This window comes from Apodemus sylvaticus, chromosome 7 (genome assembly GCF_947179515.1).
Source record: "Apodemus sylvaticus chromosome 7, mApoSyl1.1, whole genome shotgun sequence".
In the NCBI taxonomy this organism is placed as follows: Eukaryota; Metazoa; Chordata; class Mammalia; order Rodentia; family Muridae; genus Apodemus; species Apodemus sylvaticus.
In genome coordinates this window covers 15,346,600-15,361,190 of record NC_067478.1, presented here as the reverse complement: position 1 = coordinate 15,361,190, position 14,591 = coordinate 15,346,600, and positions in this window count along the sequence as shown.

Here is a 14,591-nt window from a genome sequence, read left to right as displayed (position 1 = left end):
GGCATACAGAAGGTCCATTCATGGTAGGCGAAGGGGTTTTCCAGAAAAGGTGAAAAGGATTGTTCATCATCCCCGTGCCCCAGGCATTTGAGGGTTTATGGCAGCTGGTCCAAACGTGAGGACATGGGACAATAGAGAAGCCTGCTCCCAACGGAAATTCCGGCCCCAGCACCAGGACCTCACAGCTGTGCTTCTCACATTGGAAAGCCAGAGAGAAAGGCTGGCCTCAGCTGACCGCTGGGCCACTTGGTAGTTGGTTCAAGGTAAGGTACTGAAGCCATAGCATCACAGGGAACAGCAAAATGGGGGTGCACTGGACACCTTGCCACACCTACAGCCACCAGACCAAACCTACTTCCAATAAAAGTCATTATGTTCACAGGAGGCAAAGTCTCAGGAGGCCCAGGGACCAGGCAAACTAAGCGTGCAAACTAAGTGTGCAAAGACTGACTTGATGACCTTGGGGAAGCAAACTCCATTCTCTGGCACCCTTAGGGACCAGAGCTTCTTAAGGGCCCTTGGAATCTCAAGGTCTGTTTGCTTCCCTTTTGAGGAGGACCAAGGCGTAGTCATCAATAAACAGGGAGAAGAGGTTGGGAGAGGCGGAAATGGACCCCAGGAGGTGATTGAGAGAGACTCTGAGGGGGGCTCCAGGAAGGCAGCGCCTCCCAAAATGCTCGTCTTTAGGAAAGCCCTTGGAATGGAGAAAAAAAACAACCTGGTTTTCCTCCTAGGTCCCTTCTCTGGACCTCAGCTTTTCCTCCCAGAGGGAATCCAGCTGCATCTGAATGAGGACCCCTGCAGGTCTTTTTTCCTTTTCCTTTTCTTCTTGAACTTTTTGATTACCATATATTAATTGTACATGATAATGGGTTTCACCCTGACATTTTCATATATGTACACCTCTCATTCCTCCCAAGTAGTTCTAATACTTCCTGTGTGTGTGTGTGTGTGTGTGTGTGTGTCCTCTTTTTCTTCTGTACTTGTTATCCACTGAGATAGGATCTATATTATATAGGTAGGATCTAGCTCTCCTGAAACTCATCATGTAGACCAGGCTGGCCTGAAATTTACAGCAATTTTCTGGCCTCCCTTCAATTACAAGTAGGCCCACCAAACAAGGCTCCGGATCTGTGGTATGTAGACCTTTCTAGGTCTCTCCAGTCCCCCATCCTCAGCTTCCCACCACTAGTTCTTTCCCACACTCTGCAGCAGAGGGCAGACACCTGTTACTGCCCATCCCCTCCCCCTTCTGTGCAGCTGTTCCCAAACAGCTGGATCCTGGTGGGGCATTGCCCCTTCGACGCCTTGACGTCTCTGCAGGCCCACCAACGGCCCCTCCTTTCATATGCCCTTGGCCCCAAATCCTGGTGACCCTGGCATCCATGAGCTACGGCAGCTGTGGGATGCCTGCACCCTTGCCAGGAGCAACAGCTGCGACTGCTCCCAGTTTCCACAAGTCTCAAGGTTACCTGCCTCTAATCAGCATGGGAGTGAGGTGCCAGCCCTACCAGGCACTCCCGTCTTGTCTTCCTGTGGCCAGGCCTTCCTTCTGAAGATTTTTCACACGGAAGTACAATGGCCCCCAGAGGGGAGAGGCCTCAGCGCTCTGTCCTGCGCTGGTCTCTGCTTTCAGTACCCTGCTAATCCAACCCCAATGTGGTAATAAAAGTGACCTTCCAAATTCAAATCTACCCATGATCCTTCTCTGCTCAGGGTTCTCCCTGACCTCCAGGTGACATTGGACAAGCCCCGCCCCCTCCCCACCCGGCTCTGCCTGGCCACTTTCCCTTAACACCCCCACCAGCTCCTTTTCTATCTTCCTGAATGCCCGGTGTATACTTCTCTCGATACCTAGGCCCCCTGCTCCTTGCGCTTTCCTTGGCATACCACACAGGCCGCATGGCTCCTCAGATACCCCAGTCACAAGGGACCTCTAAGTTTCTGCAAACATGTCAAGCATCCGCCAGCGTCTCTCAAGCCTTCCCACATGCTGACCCTTCTGCCCACGACATTCTTTGCCACTTGACCTATCTCATTCTCAGCTCGTTCCTTGTCTCTGCTTTTGGCCCGTCCCTGCTCCCGACACCCACTTAGCTCGTTGTGTTTCTCTCTGTGGTTTAAGGTTTATTTCTAAAACAGACTGGAGAGCCCGTTCTCTCCCTATCTTGTGGACTTCTCCTGCCTAGAGGTGGATCTATCCCTTAGGAGTTCTCTTTGTGTTTGTTTGTTTGTTTATTTAAGAGTTCACTTTTTTTTCTTTTCTTTTTTTCTTTTTTTTTTTTTCTTTTTTTTTTTTTTTTTTGAGACAGGGTTTCTCTGTGTAGCCCTGGCTGTCCTGGAAATCACTCTGTAGACCAGGCTGGCCTCGAACTCAGAAATCCGCCTGCCTCTGCCTCCCAGAGTGCTGGGATTACAGACGTACGCCACCACCGCCCGGCTAAGAGTTCACTTTTATTTTTAATTTATTTATCTTCATTTCATGTGAATTGCATGTGTGTCTGTGTGAGGGTGTCGGATTAGAGACAGTTGTGAGCTGCCATGTGGTTGCTGGGAACTGAACCCAGGTCTTCTCCAAGAGCAGCCAGTGCTCTTAAGCTCAGAGCCATCTCTCCAGCCTAAAGTTTATTAATTTTAATCATATGTATGTGTCTGTGTCTAGCCAGGGAGTTGGACCTCCCTGGACCTGGCTGTGGGTTGCTCAACGTGGGTGCTGGAAAGTGAATCAGGCCATTTGCAAGTACAGTAAGTACTCTTATCGGCTGAGTCATCTTTCCAGCCTGATTTGTTTGTTTGTCTGCTCGTTTGTTTGTTTTTAGACATCTTGTCACTGTATTGCTCTGCCTGGGCCTGGAACTCACTAGACCAGGCAAACTTCAAACTTGGGGCATTTGCCTGCGTTTGTTTGGAAGTATCAAGGTATCAAGATCACAGGTATTGGGGCTGGAGAGATGACTCAGCGGTTAAGAGCAGTGACTGTTCTTCTGAAGGTCTGAGTTCAAATCCCGGCAACCACATGGTGGTTCACAACCATCTGTAATGAGATCTGACACCCTCTTCTGGTGTGTCCGAAAATAGCTACAGTGTACTTACATATAACAACAAATAAATCTTTTAAAAAATATATCACAGGTATTTCTCCTCCTCCTCCTCCTTCCTCTTCCTTTTCCTCCTCCCCTTCCCCCTCCTCCCCTTCTCCTCCTCCTTCTTCTATTTTATTTGTTTATTTTTTGTTTTGGCCATTGTCATTGTTGTTGTTTGAGACAGAGGTTCTCTGCATGTGTATCTCCCGCTGCCCTGGAACTCCATCTGTGGACCCAACTCACAGAGACCCACCTGCCTCTTCTTCCAGAGTGCTGGGATTAAAAGTGTTGGACACCGGGCAGTGGTGGCACACGCCTGTAATCCCAGCACTCTGGGAGGCAGAGGCAGGCGGATTTCTGAGTTCGAGGCCAGCCTGGTCTACCAAGTGAGTTCCAGGACAGCCAGGGCTATACAGAGAAACCCTGTCTTGAAAAAAACCAAAAAAAAAAAAAAAAAAAAAAAAAAGTGTTGGACAGCACCACAAGGCAGTCTGTCATTTCTAATATACCCAAGAAAGCTGGAATAGAGAGCCGGATACAGCTCAGTGGTAGAGAAAGTTCTTAGAATGCATGAGACGCTGGATTCAATGTCCAACACAAGGAAATCATGAACGCTGGTTGACTGAGGCCTCCAAAGCCTGAGAGGAAATGTTGGAAATGCCTGGCTGACATTTTACAGCCCAAACTCCAAAAGCACATACTTGCTCTGTGACGTCTACATGCCCACAGAAGAAATTGAAGTCCTTACTCTGTCTTATACTATCCTATAAGGATTTGCCTTAAAGTGATCAGTACCTATAATTTGAGAACTAAGAACAGTGGTTCAGCCCTAGAGAGGCAGAGGTAGAAGAGCTTGAGGCCCTTCCCAGCCTTTATTTGCTTTTTTTGTTTGTTTGTTTTTTGTTTTTGGTGGTTTTTTTTTTGGGGGGGGGGGGATTTGGTTTTTTCGAGACAGGGTTTCTCTGTATAGCCCTGGCTGTCCTGGAACTCACTCTGTAGACCAGGCTGGCCTCGAACTCAGAAATCTGCCTGCCTCTGCCTCTCAGAGTGCTAGGATTACAAACGTGTGCCACCACCGCCCAGCTTTTATTTGCTTTTTTAAAATTTGCATTGGTTTTTGCCTGCATGTGTGAGGGTGTCAGGTTCCCTGGAACTGGAGTCACAGACAGTTGTGAGCTGCCATGTAGGTGCTGGAAGAACAGCCAGTGCCCTTAACCGCTGAGCCATCCCCCAGGCCCACCCCCGACCCCTACTCCCATCTCATTGTTTTGTACCGCAAGTTCTAGGCCAGTCAGAGCCACAGAGTGAAAACATATCTGAAAAAAAGAGGAGGCGAGGGAGAGGGACTGTGGCTGCGATTTCAGGCAGGTCCTTGCCTAACAGCACTGAGGCCCTGGCTTCGATTTCCAACCCTGGAAACCAGATGTGGTGACATTTGTCATCATCCCATACATAGAAAATTCAAGGTCGCCGGGCAGTGGTGGTGCACGCCTGTAATCCCAGCACTCTGGGAGACAGAGGCAGGCGGATTTCTGAGTTCGAGGCTAGCCTGGTCTACAGAGTGAGTTCCAGGACAGCCAGGGCTATACAGAGAAACCCTGTCTCAAAAAAAAAAAAAAAAAAGAAAGAAAGAAAGAAAAAGAAAAAGAAAAGAAAAGAAAAGAAAAGAAAAGAAAACAGAAAAAAGAAAGTTCAAGGTCTGGCGCTGGAGAGACGGCTCAACAATCTCTGCTTTTCCAGAGGACCTGGGTTTGATTCCCAACTAACCACCATCTGTAACTCCAGTTCCAGGGGATCCGGGGCTCTCTTCTGGTCTCCCTGGGCACCAGAAAGGCATAGGGTGCTCAGACATACGTGCAGGCATCCATATAAAAATATACACATGAAAAGCTAAAGGCCTGCCTGGACTGCCTGAAATCCTAACTCAAAGGGGGGGGGGGGGCGTGGATATTTAACTCAGTGGAAGAATGATTTCTAAGCAAGGCCCTGGGTTGGATCCTCAGCTACAGGGAAAATAAGGAGTGTATTCACGGAACTAGGACAGTAGAGGAAAGATAAAGCCGTTTACTAAGCCTTTTACTACTTTGTCAGTCATGTGAGAATGCCAAAGGCAGAGAAGTGAAAGTGGCAAAGTCCTCATAGCTAAGAAGTTTGCATTTTCACTCCTGGATAGGGAAATAGTCCCCCAGGAAACCAGGAGCTGGATGAGTCCATCTAGAGGAGAGGTCACCATAGCTGAGCCTTTGTGTCAATCTGAATTTCCTGCTAGCTTGATGAATTCCCAGGAGGGGTTCATCGGTAACAGGACACGTACAGGCCAAACAAACACAAGCGGGGCAGAGGTGACTGATCACTCAAGCAGTCCTCAAACGAGACAGTTTGCTGAAACTTGTGGATAGCAGGTTTGAAAAAACTAGCCAGCTGGGTCTTTCTCTGTCTGGAACCATCTACACGCTGGATTTCTCCTATAAACATGTGCTTAGTAAAAGCCAAAAAGGAACCCAGAGGGGCTGGAGAGATAGCTCAGTGGTTAAGAGCACTTACTGCTCATGCAAAGGACCCAGGTTCAATTCCAGCATCCACCTGGAGGCTCACAACCCCTTGTAACTCCAGTTTCAGGGGGATCTAGTACCCTCTTCTGGCCTCCCAAGGCACTACATGCAAGTCATGCAAATATGTATTATGCAGACAAACACTCATAGACATGAAGCAAAAAGAAACAAATCTTAAAACAAAAAAAACTTAGTGGGAAGGGGTGGGTGGGAGGACAGGGGGAGAGAAGGGGGGCTTGCGGGACTTTCAGGGAGTGGGGGGCTAGAAAAGGGGAAATCATTTGAAATGTAAATAAAAAATATATTGAATAAAACAGAAAAACAAAAAAACTTGTTGTTTTGATTGAAAGCCCAGAGAGGTCAGTCTTGTCTACATAACAAGTTCCAGGACAGCCAAGGAGGAGGATGAAGAGGAGGAGGAGGAGGAGGAGGAGGAGGAGGAAGAAGAAGAAGAAGAAGAAGAAGAAGAAGAAGAAGAAGAAGAAGAAGAAGAAGAAGAAGAAGAAGAAGAAGAAGAAGAAGAAGAAGCCCGAGACTTTGATGACAAGACATGAGTCCCAGGAAAACCAGGGACACACAAGCATTCCTTGACTTCCTGTTCCCAGCAGCTGCAGGAAGCTTCTTCAAGCCCCTAGCTCCCGCAGCACCACCGCCCCAAAGAACTAGAGAAAAATCTTGTTTCCTGTCCTTCCTGATTAGACACACAGAAACCAGGGTGGGAACAGCTGAGTATTCCACAGCAAACCCCAGGGAGGACGCTAGGGCTGTCAGCCAACGTTTGGGAAGGCAGCGTGGTTTTTGGAGCCAGGGCCTGGGAAGGGATTTCACAATCGGAGCAGGCTCCTCCTCCGGACTTTTTTACTTGCATAATCTGAAAAAAGCTATTGACAATTTTCATAGAAAAAAAAAACCCAACAACTTATTGCCTGTAAGCCTGTCATTTAAAAGAGTCTTTGTGTGTCTCACATACTTAACTTGTAGGGAGTCCAGCCTTAAGAGCCCCTCAGGATAGGGAAATTCCATGTTGGTTCAGCCCAACTGCCATGAGTCAAGGCCTCCTCCCGGCCGCTTTGACTTGCACTGCCCTTTGGAGCCTATGAGACTAGGCTAGGAGAGCCTCTAGGGAGCCACTTGCTCCAGTCCTCCACTGGGCTGCCTCACACCAGCCTATTAGAGACCGCTAAACAGACTGTCGTGAGTTTGGTCCCTAGCACTCTAAAATCAATAAATTAACAAATAAGAGGATCTAGGCACAGTGTCCTATGCCTATAATCCCAGCCCTTGCAGACTGAGACAAGAGGACAACATCAAGTTATCAAGTCTAGGCTATATGACAAGACCTATCTCAGAAAAGCAAGTTACTTGGCTACATAGCAAGTTTGAGGCTAGCCTAGATTATAGAAGTCTCTCTTCTCTCTTTCTCTCTCTCTCTCACACACACACACAGACACCACACACACACACACATAAATAAAATATATACACACCACACACATACACATGCATATATATACAAATATACACACATCATACACACTCATCACACACACAAACATACATATATATATACATACATACCACACTCCAGACACATACACATTCAAACACACACCACACACACACACCTACCACATACATCTACCACACCATGCATACATGCACATCACATACTACATACACATATACTACACACACACATGCCACACATACACATACTACATACATCTACCATACACTACACACACACACACACACACACACACACACACATATAAAATCAAGGCTAGGGATACAGCCCAATGGTAGAATGCCTAGTAGGCACAAAGCAGTCCTGGGTTCAATCCTTAGCATTATAAATAAAGAGAGAGAGAGAGAGGCAGAGACAGACACATGGGGGGAGGGGAGAGAGAGAGAGAGAGAGAGAGAGAGAGAGAGAGAGTGCTCCAAGTGTGGGCAGGTGTGGATGTGGTGGCACAGGCCTATAATTCCAGCACTTGAGAGGCAGAAGCAGGAGACTCAGGAGTTTGAGGCCAAAATGAGCAACATAAGACAAAAACCAAAAACCAAAAAAAAAAACAAACAAAAACAAACAAACAAAACAGTTCTGTGGGGCTGGAGAGAGGGCTCATCAGTCAAGAGCATTCACAGTTCTCCCAGAAGACTGTTTTTACTCCTGGCACCACACGGTGGCTAACAACTTTCTCTAACTCCAAGGGATCCAATGTGGTCTCTGGCCCCCTTGGACCCGTCTTGCATATGCTACACAAACATACATGCAGACAAAACACCATAAACACAAAACAATAAATTAGGGGGCCCTAAAACTATAGCTCAGTGACATGGCTACATAGATTTGGTCACCTGAGTTTGACCCTAAACCCTTGTAAATGTGGAAGGAGAGCACTCACACTGTAAGGTTGTCCTTTGTGATGGCCTTGGCCGCCAACTTGAAGAGTGACCTCCATCAGTCTGACTGGTGGGCGTGTCTGCAAACGAGAAGATACTCTGACCTCTGTTCACACTCTGTAGCATGCATCCCCACACATGTATCCTCTCTCTCTCTCTCTCTCTCTCTCTCGCTCTCAATAAAATAAGATCTGGAGAGGGGGCTGGAGAGACGACTCAGAGGTAAAGAGCAGAGGTCCCAAGTTCAATTCCCAGCATCCACATGGTGGCTCATGACCATCAATGAAGCGATCTGACGCCCTCTTCTGGCATGCAGGTATAACGCAAATTAATTAAACAAAACTGGAAAGATGGCTCTGCAGTCAGGAACATTGATTGTTCTTCCAGAGGACCTGGGTTCAATTCTCAGCACCCACAAGGTGGCTCACAACTGTCTGTGCTTCCCGTTGCAGGAGTCTTACCTCCGCTTCTGGCCTCCACGGGCATTGAATCCACGTTGTGCACAGGCACACATTCAGGCACAATGGCTGAAAACATAACATTTAAAAATTAATAGAGATATATGCAGTAGGGGTGGAAAGATGGGTCAGCAGTTATGAATTCTGAGTGCTCTTGGACCTGGCTTTGGTCCGCAGCATCCACACAGCATCCACAATGCCGCTCACAACCACCTGTAATTCCAGATCCAATATTCCAAACCAATGAGTGATCTCTCTAGACTTCAAAAATAAATTTTAGGCCAGATATGGTGGCCTTTAACCCCAGCACTTGAGAGGCAAAGGCAGGTGAATCTCTGTGAGTTTGAGGCCAGCCTAGACTACATAGTGAATTCCAGGGCAGCCAGGGCTATGAAGAGAAGATTGTCTCAATAAATAAATCTTTAAAAAGATTATGTTGTATATGTGTGCCTCTGGTTTGGGGGTATGCATGTGTGAGTGCAGGTGCCCACAGACACGGAGGTGGTGGGGCTTTCGATCCCCTGGAGCTAGAGTTATAGATGACTGATGGTATTTAATGTGGACCCTGGAAACAGACCTGGAGTCCTCTGCAAGAGCAGTATACTCTTTTATGTGATGAGCCATCTTATCTGCCTCAATATAAATATTTTTTAAAAAAGATTTATTATATATAAATACACTGTAGCTGTCTTCAGACACCAGAAGATGGCATCAGATCTCATTACAGATGGTTGTGAGCCACCATGTGGTAGTTGGGATTTGAACTCAGGACCTCTGGAAGAACGGGCAGTGCTCTTTTTTTTTTTTCTAGACAGGGTTTCTCTGTGTGGAACTCACTCTGTAGACCAGGCTGGTCTCAAACTCAGAAATCTGCCTGCCTCTGCCTCCCAAGTGCTGGGATTACAGGTGTGTGCCACTATGTCCGGCCAGGCAGTGCTCTTAACCACTGAGACATCTCTCCAGCTCCTATATAAATAAATCTTAAGGAGGCTGGAGAGACAGCTCAGCAGCTAAGAGCCCTTGCTGTTCTTGTAGAGGACATGGTTCAGTTCCTAGAACCCATAAATGGGTCACAACCATTTACATGTAAGCACATACATTCATACAAGCAAAACAAGTATACGTGTAAAATAAAACAATTAAGCTGGGTGGCATGCAACCGCCCAGCTGGGCTTGATTACTAAGAGCAAGAAGGCTGTCATTTCTTTGTAGTGCTTGCCTGACGTGTACAAGGTTCAATCCTAGCCCACCAAAAGCTGATGTGCTATGTGCCTGTAGCCCCAGAACTTGGGATTCGGAGTAGAAGAGATAGCAAGTTTGAGGTGAGTCTGGGATACATGAGACCTTATACACACACACACACACACACACAAACACATACACAGACAGAGACAGAGAGAGAGGCACATGCCTGTAATCCCAGCACTCTGGGAGGCAGAGGCAGGCAGATTTCTGAGTTCGAGGCCAGCCTGGTCTACAGAGTGAGTTCCAGGACAGTCAGGGCTACACAGAGAAACCCTGTCTCGAAAAAACTAAATCCAAAAAACCAAACCAAAACAACGACAACAAAAAACAATTAAGAATATAACACCCCACACCCCCATACCCCTTTCAAGACAGAGTTTCTCTGTGTAGCTTTGGCTGCCCTGGAACTTGCTCTGTAGACTGGGCTGGCCTTGAATTTACAGAGATTTGCCTGCCTCTGCCTCCCAAGTGCTGGGATTAAAGATGTGCATTACCACCGCCTGGCAAGAAAATAAGAAATTTAAATAAGTAATTTTTAAAGCCTAAAATCTGAGCTAAATAGATAGCTCAGCAGTTAAGCATTGACTGCTCTTCCAGAAGACCACATGGCAGCTCACAATGGTCTGTATCACACCTGTTCCAAGGGCTCTTGTGCCCTCTTCTGTCCTCTGAGGGTACTGCATACAAGGTACCCCGCTCTAATCCTACAACTAAATTTCAAACTCGGCTAACAAATAGGCCTCCACTAGTCAGTGCTGTACTGCGCTGCTCACATCCACGTTCCTGACTGTATCTTCTACTCACCTGCGTTCTGCCCGTCCACACGAGGCACGCAGAGCTGGGGCTATAGCCCAGGAGAGCCATGCTTACGCAGCATGCAAAGGGACTTTACTTTGAGTTTCCATCACTTAAAAAAAAAAAATCTCACAAAACTGATTGGTACCGTAGTGTTTCCTAGGAGCTGCTAATCAGGTTGTGAGGCTGTCTTCCCATCCTATAACAAATTTTGCGGATATTTTGCTGAATAGTAAAACGTCTGGCTAGGATGCAGAAGGCTGTTCTTTTAATTCCTTGGCATTTTGCCGGGGGCGGGGTGGGGGGGGGATGGGCGCACTGAACGGGACTGGACAGACAGACATGCCTATAATCTATAATTCCTAGTTCGCAGAACGACCAACTTGTGTTTGAGGCCGGACAGGGTTGATTAGCAAGATCCCATCTCAGAAACCCAGACGACCAGTGAGATGACTCCGTGTTAGGCTCCTGCGGCCAACCTGATGATCTGAGCCCAATCCTTGGATCCACTGGGTAGAAGGAGAAAATCTGCTCTTGTAAATTGTCCTCTGATTTCCACATGTGCAACACGGCAAGCAAATACCCCTACTGTATGTGTGTGTGTGTGTGTGTGTGAGAGAGAGAGAGAGAGAGAGAGAGAGAGAGAGAGAGAGAGAGAGAGAAAGAGAGAGAGAGGGAGAGAGAGAGAGAGAGAGAGAAAAGAAATAATAAAACAAAATGAAAAAAACAAAAACAAAGACTGAGGGATGGAGAGATGGTTCAGCGGTTAAGGGCACTGATTGCTCTTCCAGAGGTCCTGAGTTCAAATCCCAGCAACCACATGATGGCTCAAAACCATCTGTGAAGGGATCTGATGTCCTCTTCTGGTGTGTCTGAATAGCTACAGTGTACCCATATACATTAAATAAATAAATAAATCTTTAAAAACAACAACAAAGACTGAGGAGATGGCTCACCAGTAAAGAGCAATAGCCGGGCTGACCGGGGTCCGACTCCCGACACCCACAGGGTGGCTCAGGATACTCTTCTGGGGGATCGGATACTCTCTCCCGGCTCCCTCTGGCAACAGGTGTGCATGTGGTGATCATCAAAATCAACACATTTTTAAAAGAAAGAAGGAAGCAGCAAACCCAAGGGCTGAGGATGGTGTTACATAGCTGTACTCCTTCACTCTGGGAGGCAGGGGAGGCAGGAGATCAACCCTCACTGACTTTGTAGAGAGTTTGAGGCTAGCCTGGGCTTCAAGAGACACTGTTACAAAAGCAACCAAATACACAAAATGGAAGCTAAAAGGCCTGAACCCAAAGGGCATGACATAAGGCTAGCCGAGGTTAAAGGCTAAGCTTTCAGGCAGCCATCCGCAGAACTTAGAACACATTCTGCAGGGTTGGACAACTAATGGGCTTCTCAATAAGAAATGAACTAAGATGCCGGGCAGTGGTGGTGCACGCCTGCAATCACAGCACTTGGGAGGCAGAGGCAGGCAGATTTCTGAGTTCGAGGCCAGCCTGGTCTACAGAGTGAGTTCCAGGACAGCCAGGGCTATAAAGAGAAACCCTGTCTCAAAAAAACTAAATCCAAAAAAAAAAAAAAAAACCAAAAAACAAACAAACAAACAAAAAAAAAGATACAAAGAAATGCAAGCCTCCCTCCCATCCATCCATCCATCCACCCATTCATCCATCCATCCACCCATCCATCCATCCACTTAGCAAACACTGTTTGAGCCCTTATGATCTAGGATTTATGTATTTATGTATTTTTATTTTTTATTGTCTTGGCTTTTTGAAACAGGGGTTCTCTGTGCAACAGTCCTAGAACTGGTTCTGTAGATCAGGCTGGCTTCGAACTCACAGAGAGCCTCCTGTCTCTGCCTCCCAAGTGCTGGGATTAAAGGCATGGGCCAACACCTGGTAGTCTAGGCTTTATTCTAATTATTGGAAATATCACCATAAACATGAGAGGCCAAGTCCTGTATGTAGTCGATATTTGTTTGTTTGTTTGTTTATCAGTAGTACTGGAGATTAAGCCCGGGGCCTACATAATGCCAGTAAGTGCTCTACCATTGAGCACACCCTCCCCTTTTATAAATCTATTTTTAAGTGCCTGAATGTATGTCTGTGTATCACGCCTGGCATCGGATCTGGAGTTATAGGAGAGTCATGAGTCACCATATGGATGCTGGAAATTAAACCCAGGTCTTCTGTAAGAACAGCCAGTTCTCTTAACCATTGAGCCATCTCTCCACCCCTTATTTTTATGTTTTTTAAACAGACTCTCACATAGGCCAGCTGTCTTTGGAATTGACCTTGCTATGTGTCTGAGGCTGGTCTTGAACTCAGGATCTTCCCGTATCACTTCCCATGTGCTGGGACTACAGACCCACAATACTACTTACTGCATTTATTTATTTATTTATTTATTTATTTATTTACTTGTTTGTTTATTTATTTATTTATTGAGAAAGGTTTCATTTCACTATACAGCCATGGCTTGGAATGCTTGATCTGTAGACAAGGCTGACTTCAAACTCAGAGATCCGACTGACTCTGACGCTTCTGAGTCCTCTGAGCCAGGTGGTGGTGAACTACTACTCCTCTAATCCCAACACTTGGGAGTCAGAGGCTTGAACTCTTGAGTTCAAGGCCAGCCTGATCTACAGAGTGAGTTCCAGAACAGCTAGGGTTACATAGAGAAACCGTCTTGAAAAACGAAAAACACTCTACCAACAGAGCTTTCCCCCTAGTCCCAATGTATTTATTTAGATCATTCTTTTTAATTTATGTATTCACTTATGTGTTTATTTGTTCATTATGTCTAGTGTCCAAGCACAGATCAGAAGACAACTTGCAGGGATCTGCTCTCTTCTCACTTTCCAGGTGAGTTTGCTTTGGTCAAACTTGTCATGAGGCATGGCGACAGGAGCTTTTTACCAGCTGAAATGTCTCCTCCAACCTGAAACTGGATGGTCCCGGAACACACAAAGCATGGCAGGCTGACTTTGAACTCAAGAAGATTCTCTTGCCTTCAACCTCCTGAGTTCTGGAATTACAGGAATATATTCCAGGCTTAGCAAGAGCACTTCAGATGTGAGTACACAAAGCAGTTATATGTAAAATGATGAGAAATATGTTCCATACAAATAGTCATCAAAGAATGCTGGGGCAGCTACATTGTTGCACAACACAATAGATGGAAATTCCTGTGTGATGGCACAGATTTCTCCCAGGATCATGAATTTAACAGCTACATAAGAAGATTCAAAATCAAACCAAACCATAACAAAACCCAAAACCTAGCATAAGAGATTGGCTTCTGTCTTAGGGTTTTACTGCTGCAAACAGACATCACGACCAAGGCAACTGTAATAAGAACAAGATTTAATTGGGGCTGGCTTACAGGTTCAGCAGTTCAGCCCATTATAATCAAGGCAGGAACATGGCAGGCATGGTGCAGGAGGCGCTTGAGAGCCCTACATCTTCATCTGAAGGCTGCTAGCAGAATACTGTCTTCCAGACAGCTAGGATGAGCGTATTGAAGCCCACATCCATAGGCCACACCTTCCAATTGTGCCACTCCCTGGGTTGAGCATATACAAACCATCACAGCTTCATAGACAGCAAAGGACTAAGGAGAGAAGAACATGAAACAAAAAAGCAGGTTGGTCATTTCAAAGTTACTTTCAGTATAAAGTGGATACAGCGATGCACAACAGTTACCATCATGTTACCTTTTTTGTGTTTGGGTCACGGCAGATTGGAATGCTTTTGCTCCAAGCAAGTTGGTCTGTTTGGGAAAGCTGGCTGCTATTTCTAACCCGAACTTCTTGGAAATTCAGATAAACAGTTTAATTTCATCTTGGTGATGTGGACCTTTAGTACGAATGACTCCATTTTTATTTTTAGCCTAGCCTGTCAGGAAATGATGTAGGAGCTTAACCCAGAAACTATGGCTTTTTATAATTTCTTTTTCAACAAGAGTACAATTTGGCTTATATCTATCACAATGATATTTCTCAGTAGCTCATTTAATTAAAAAAATTGCTTAAACTG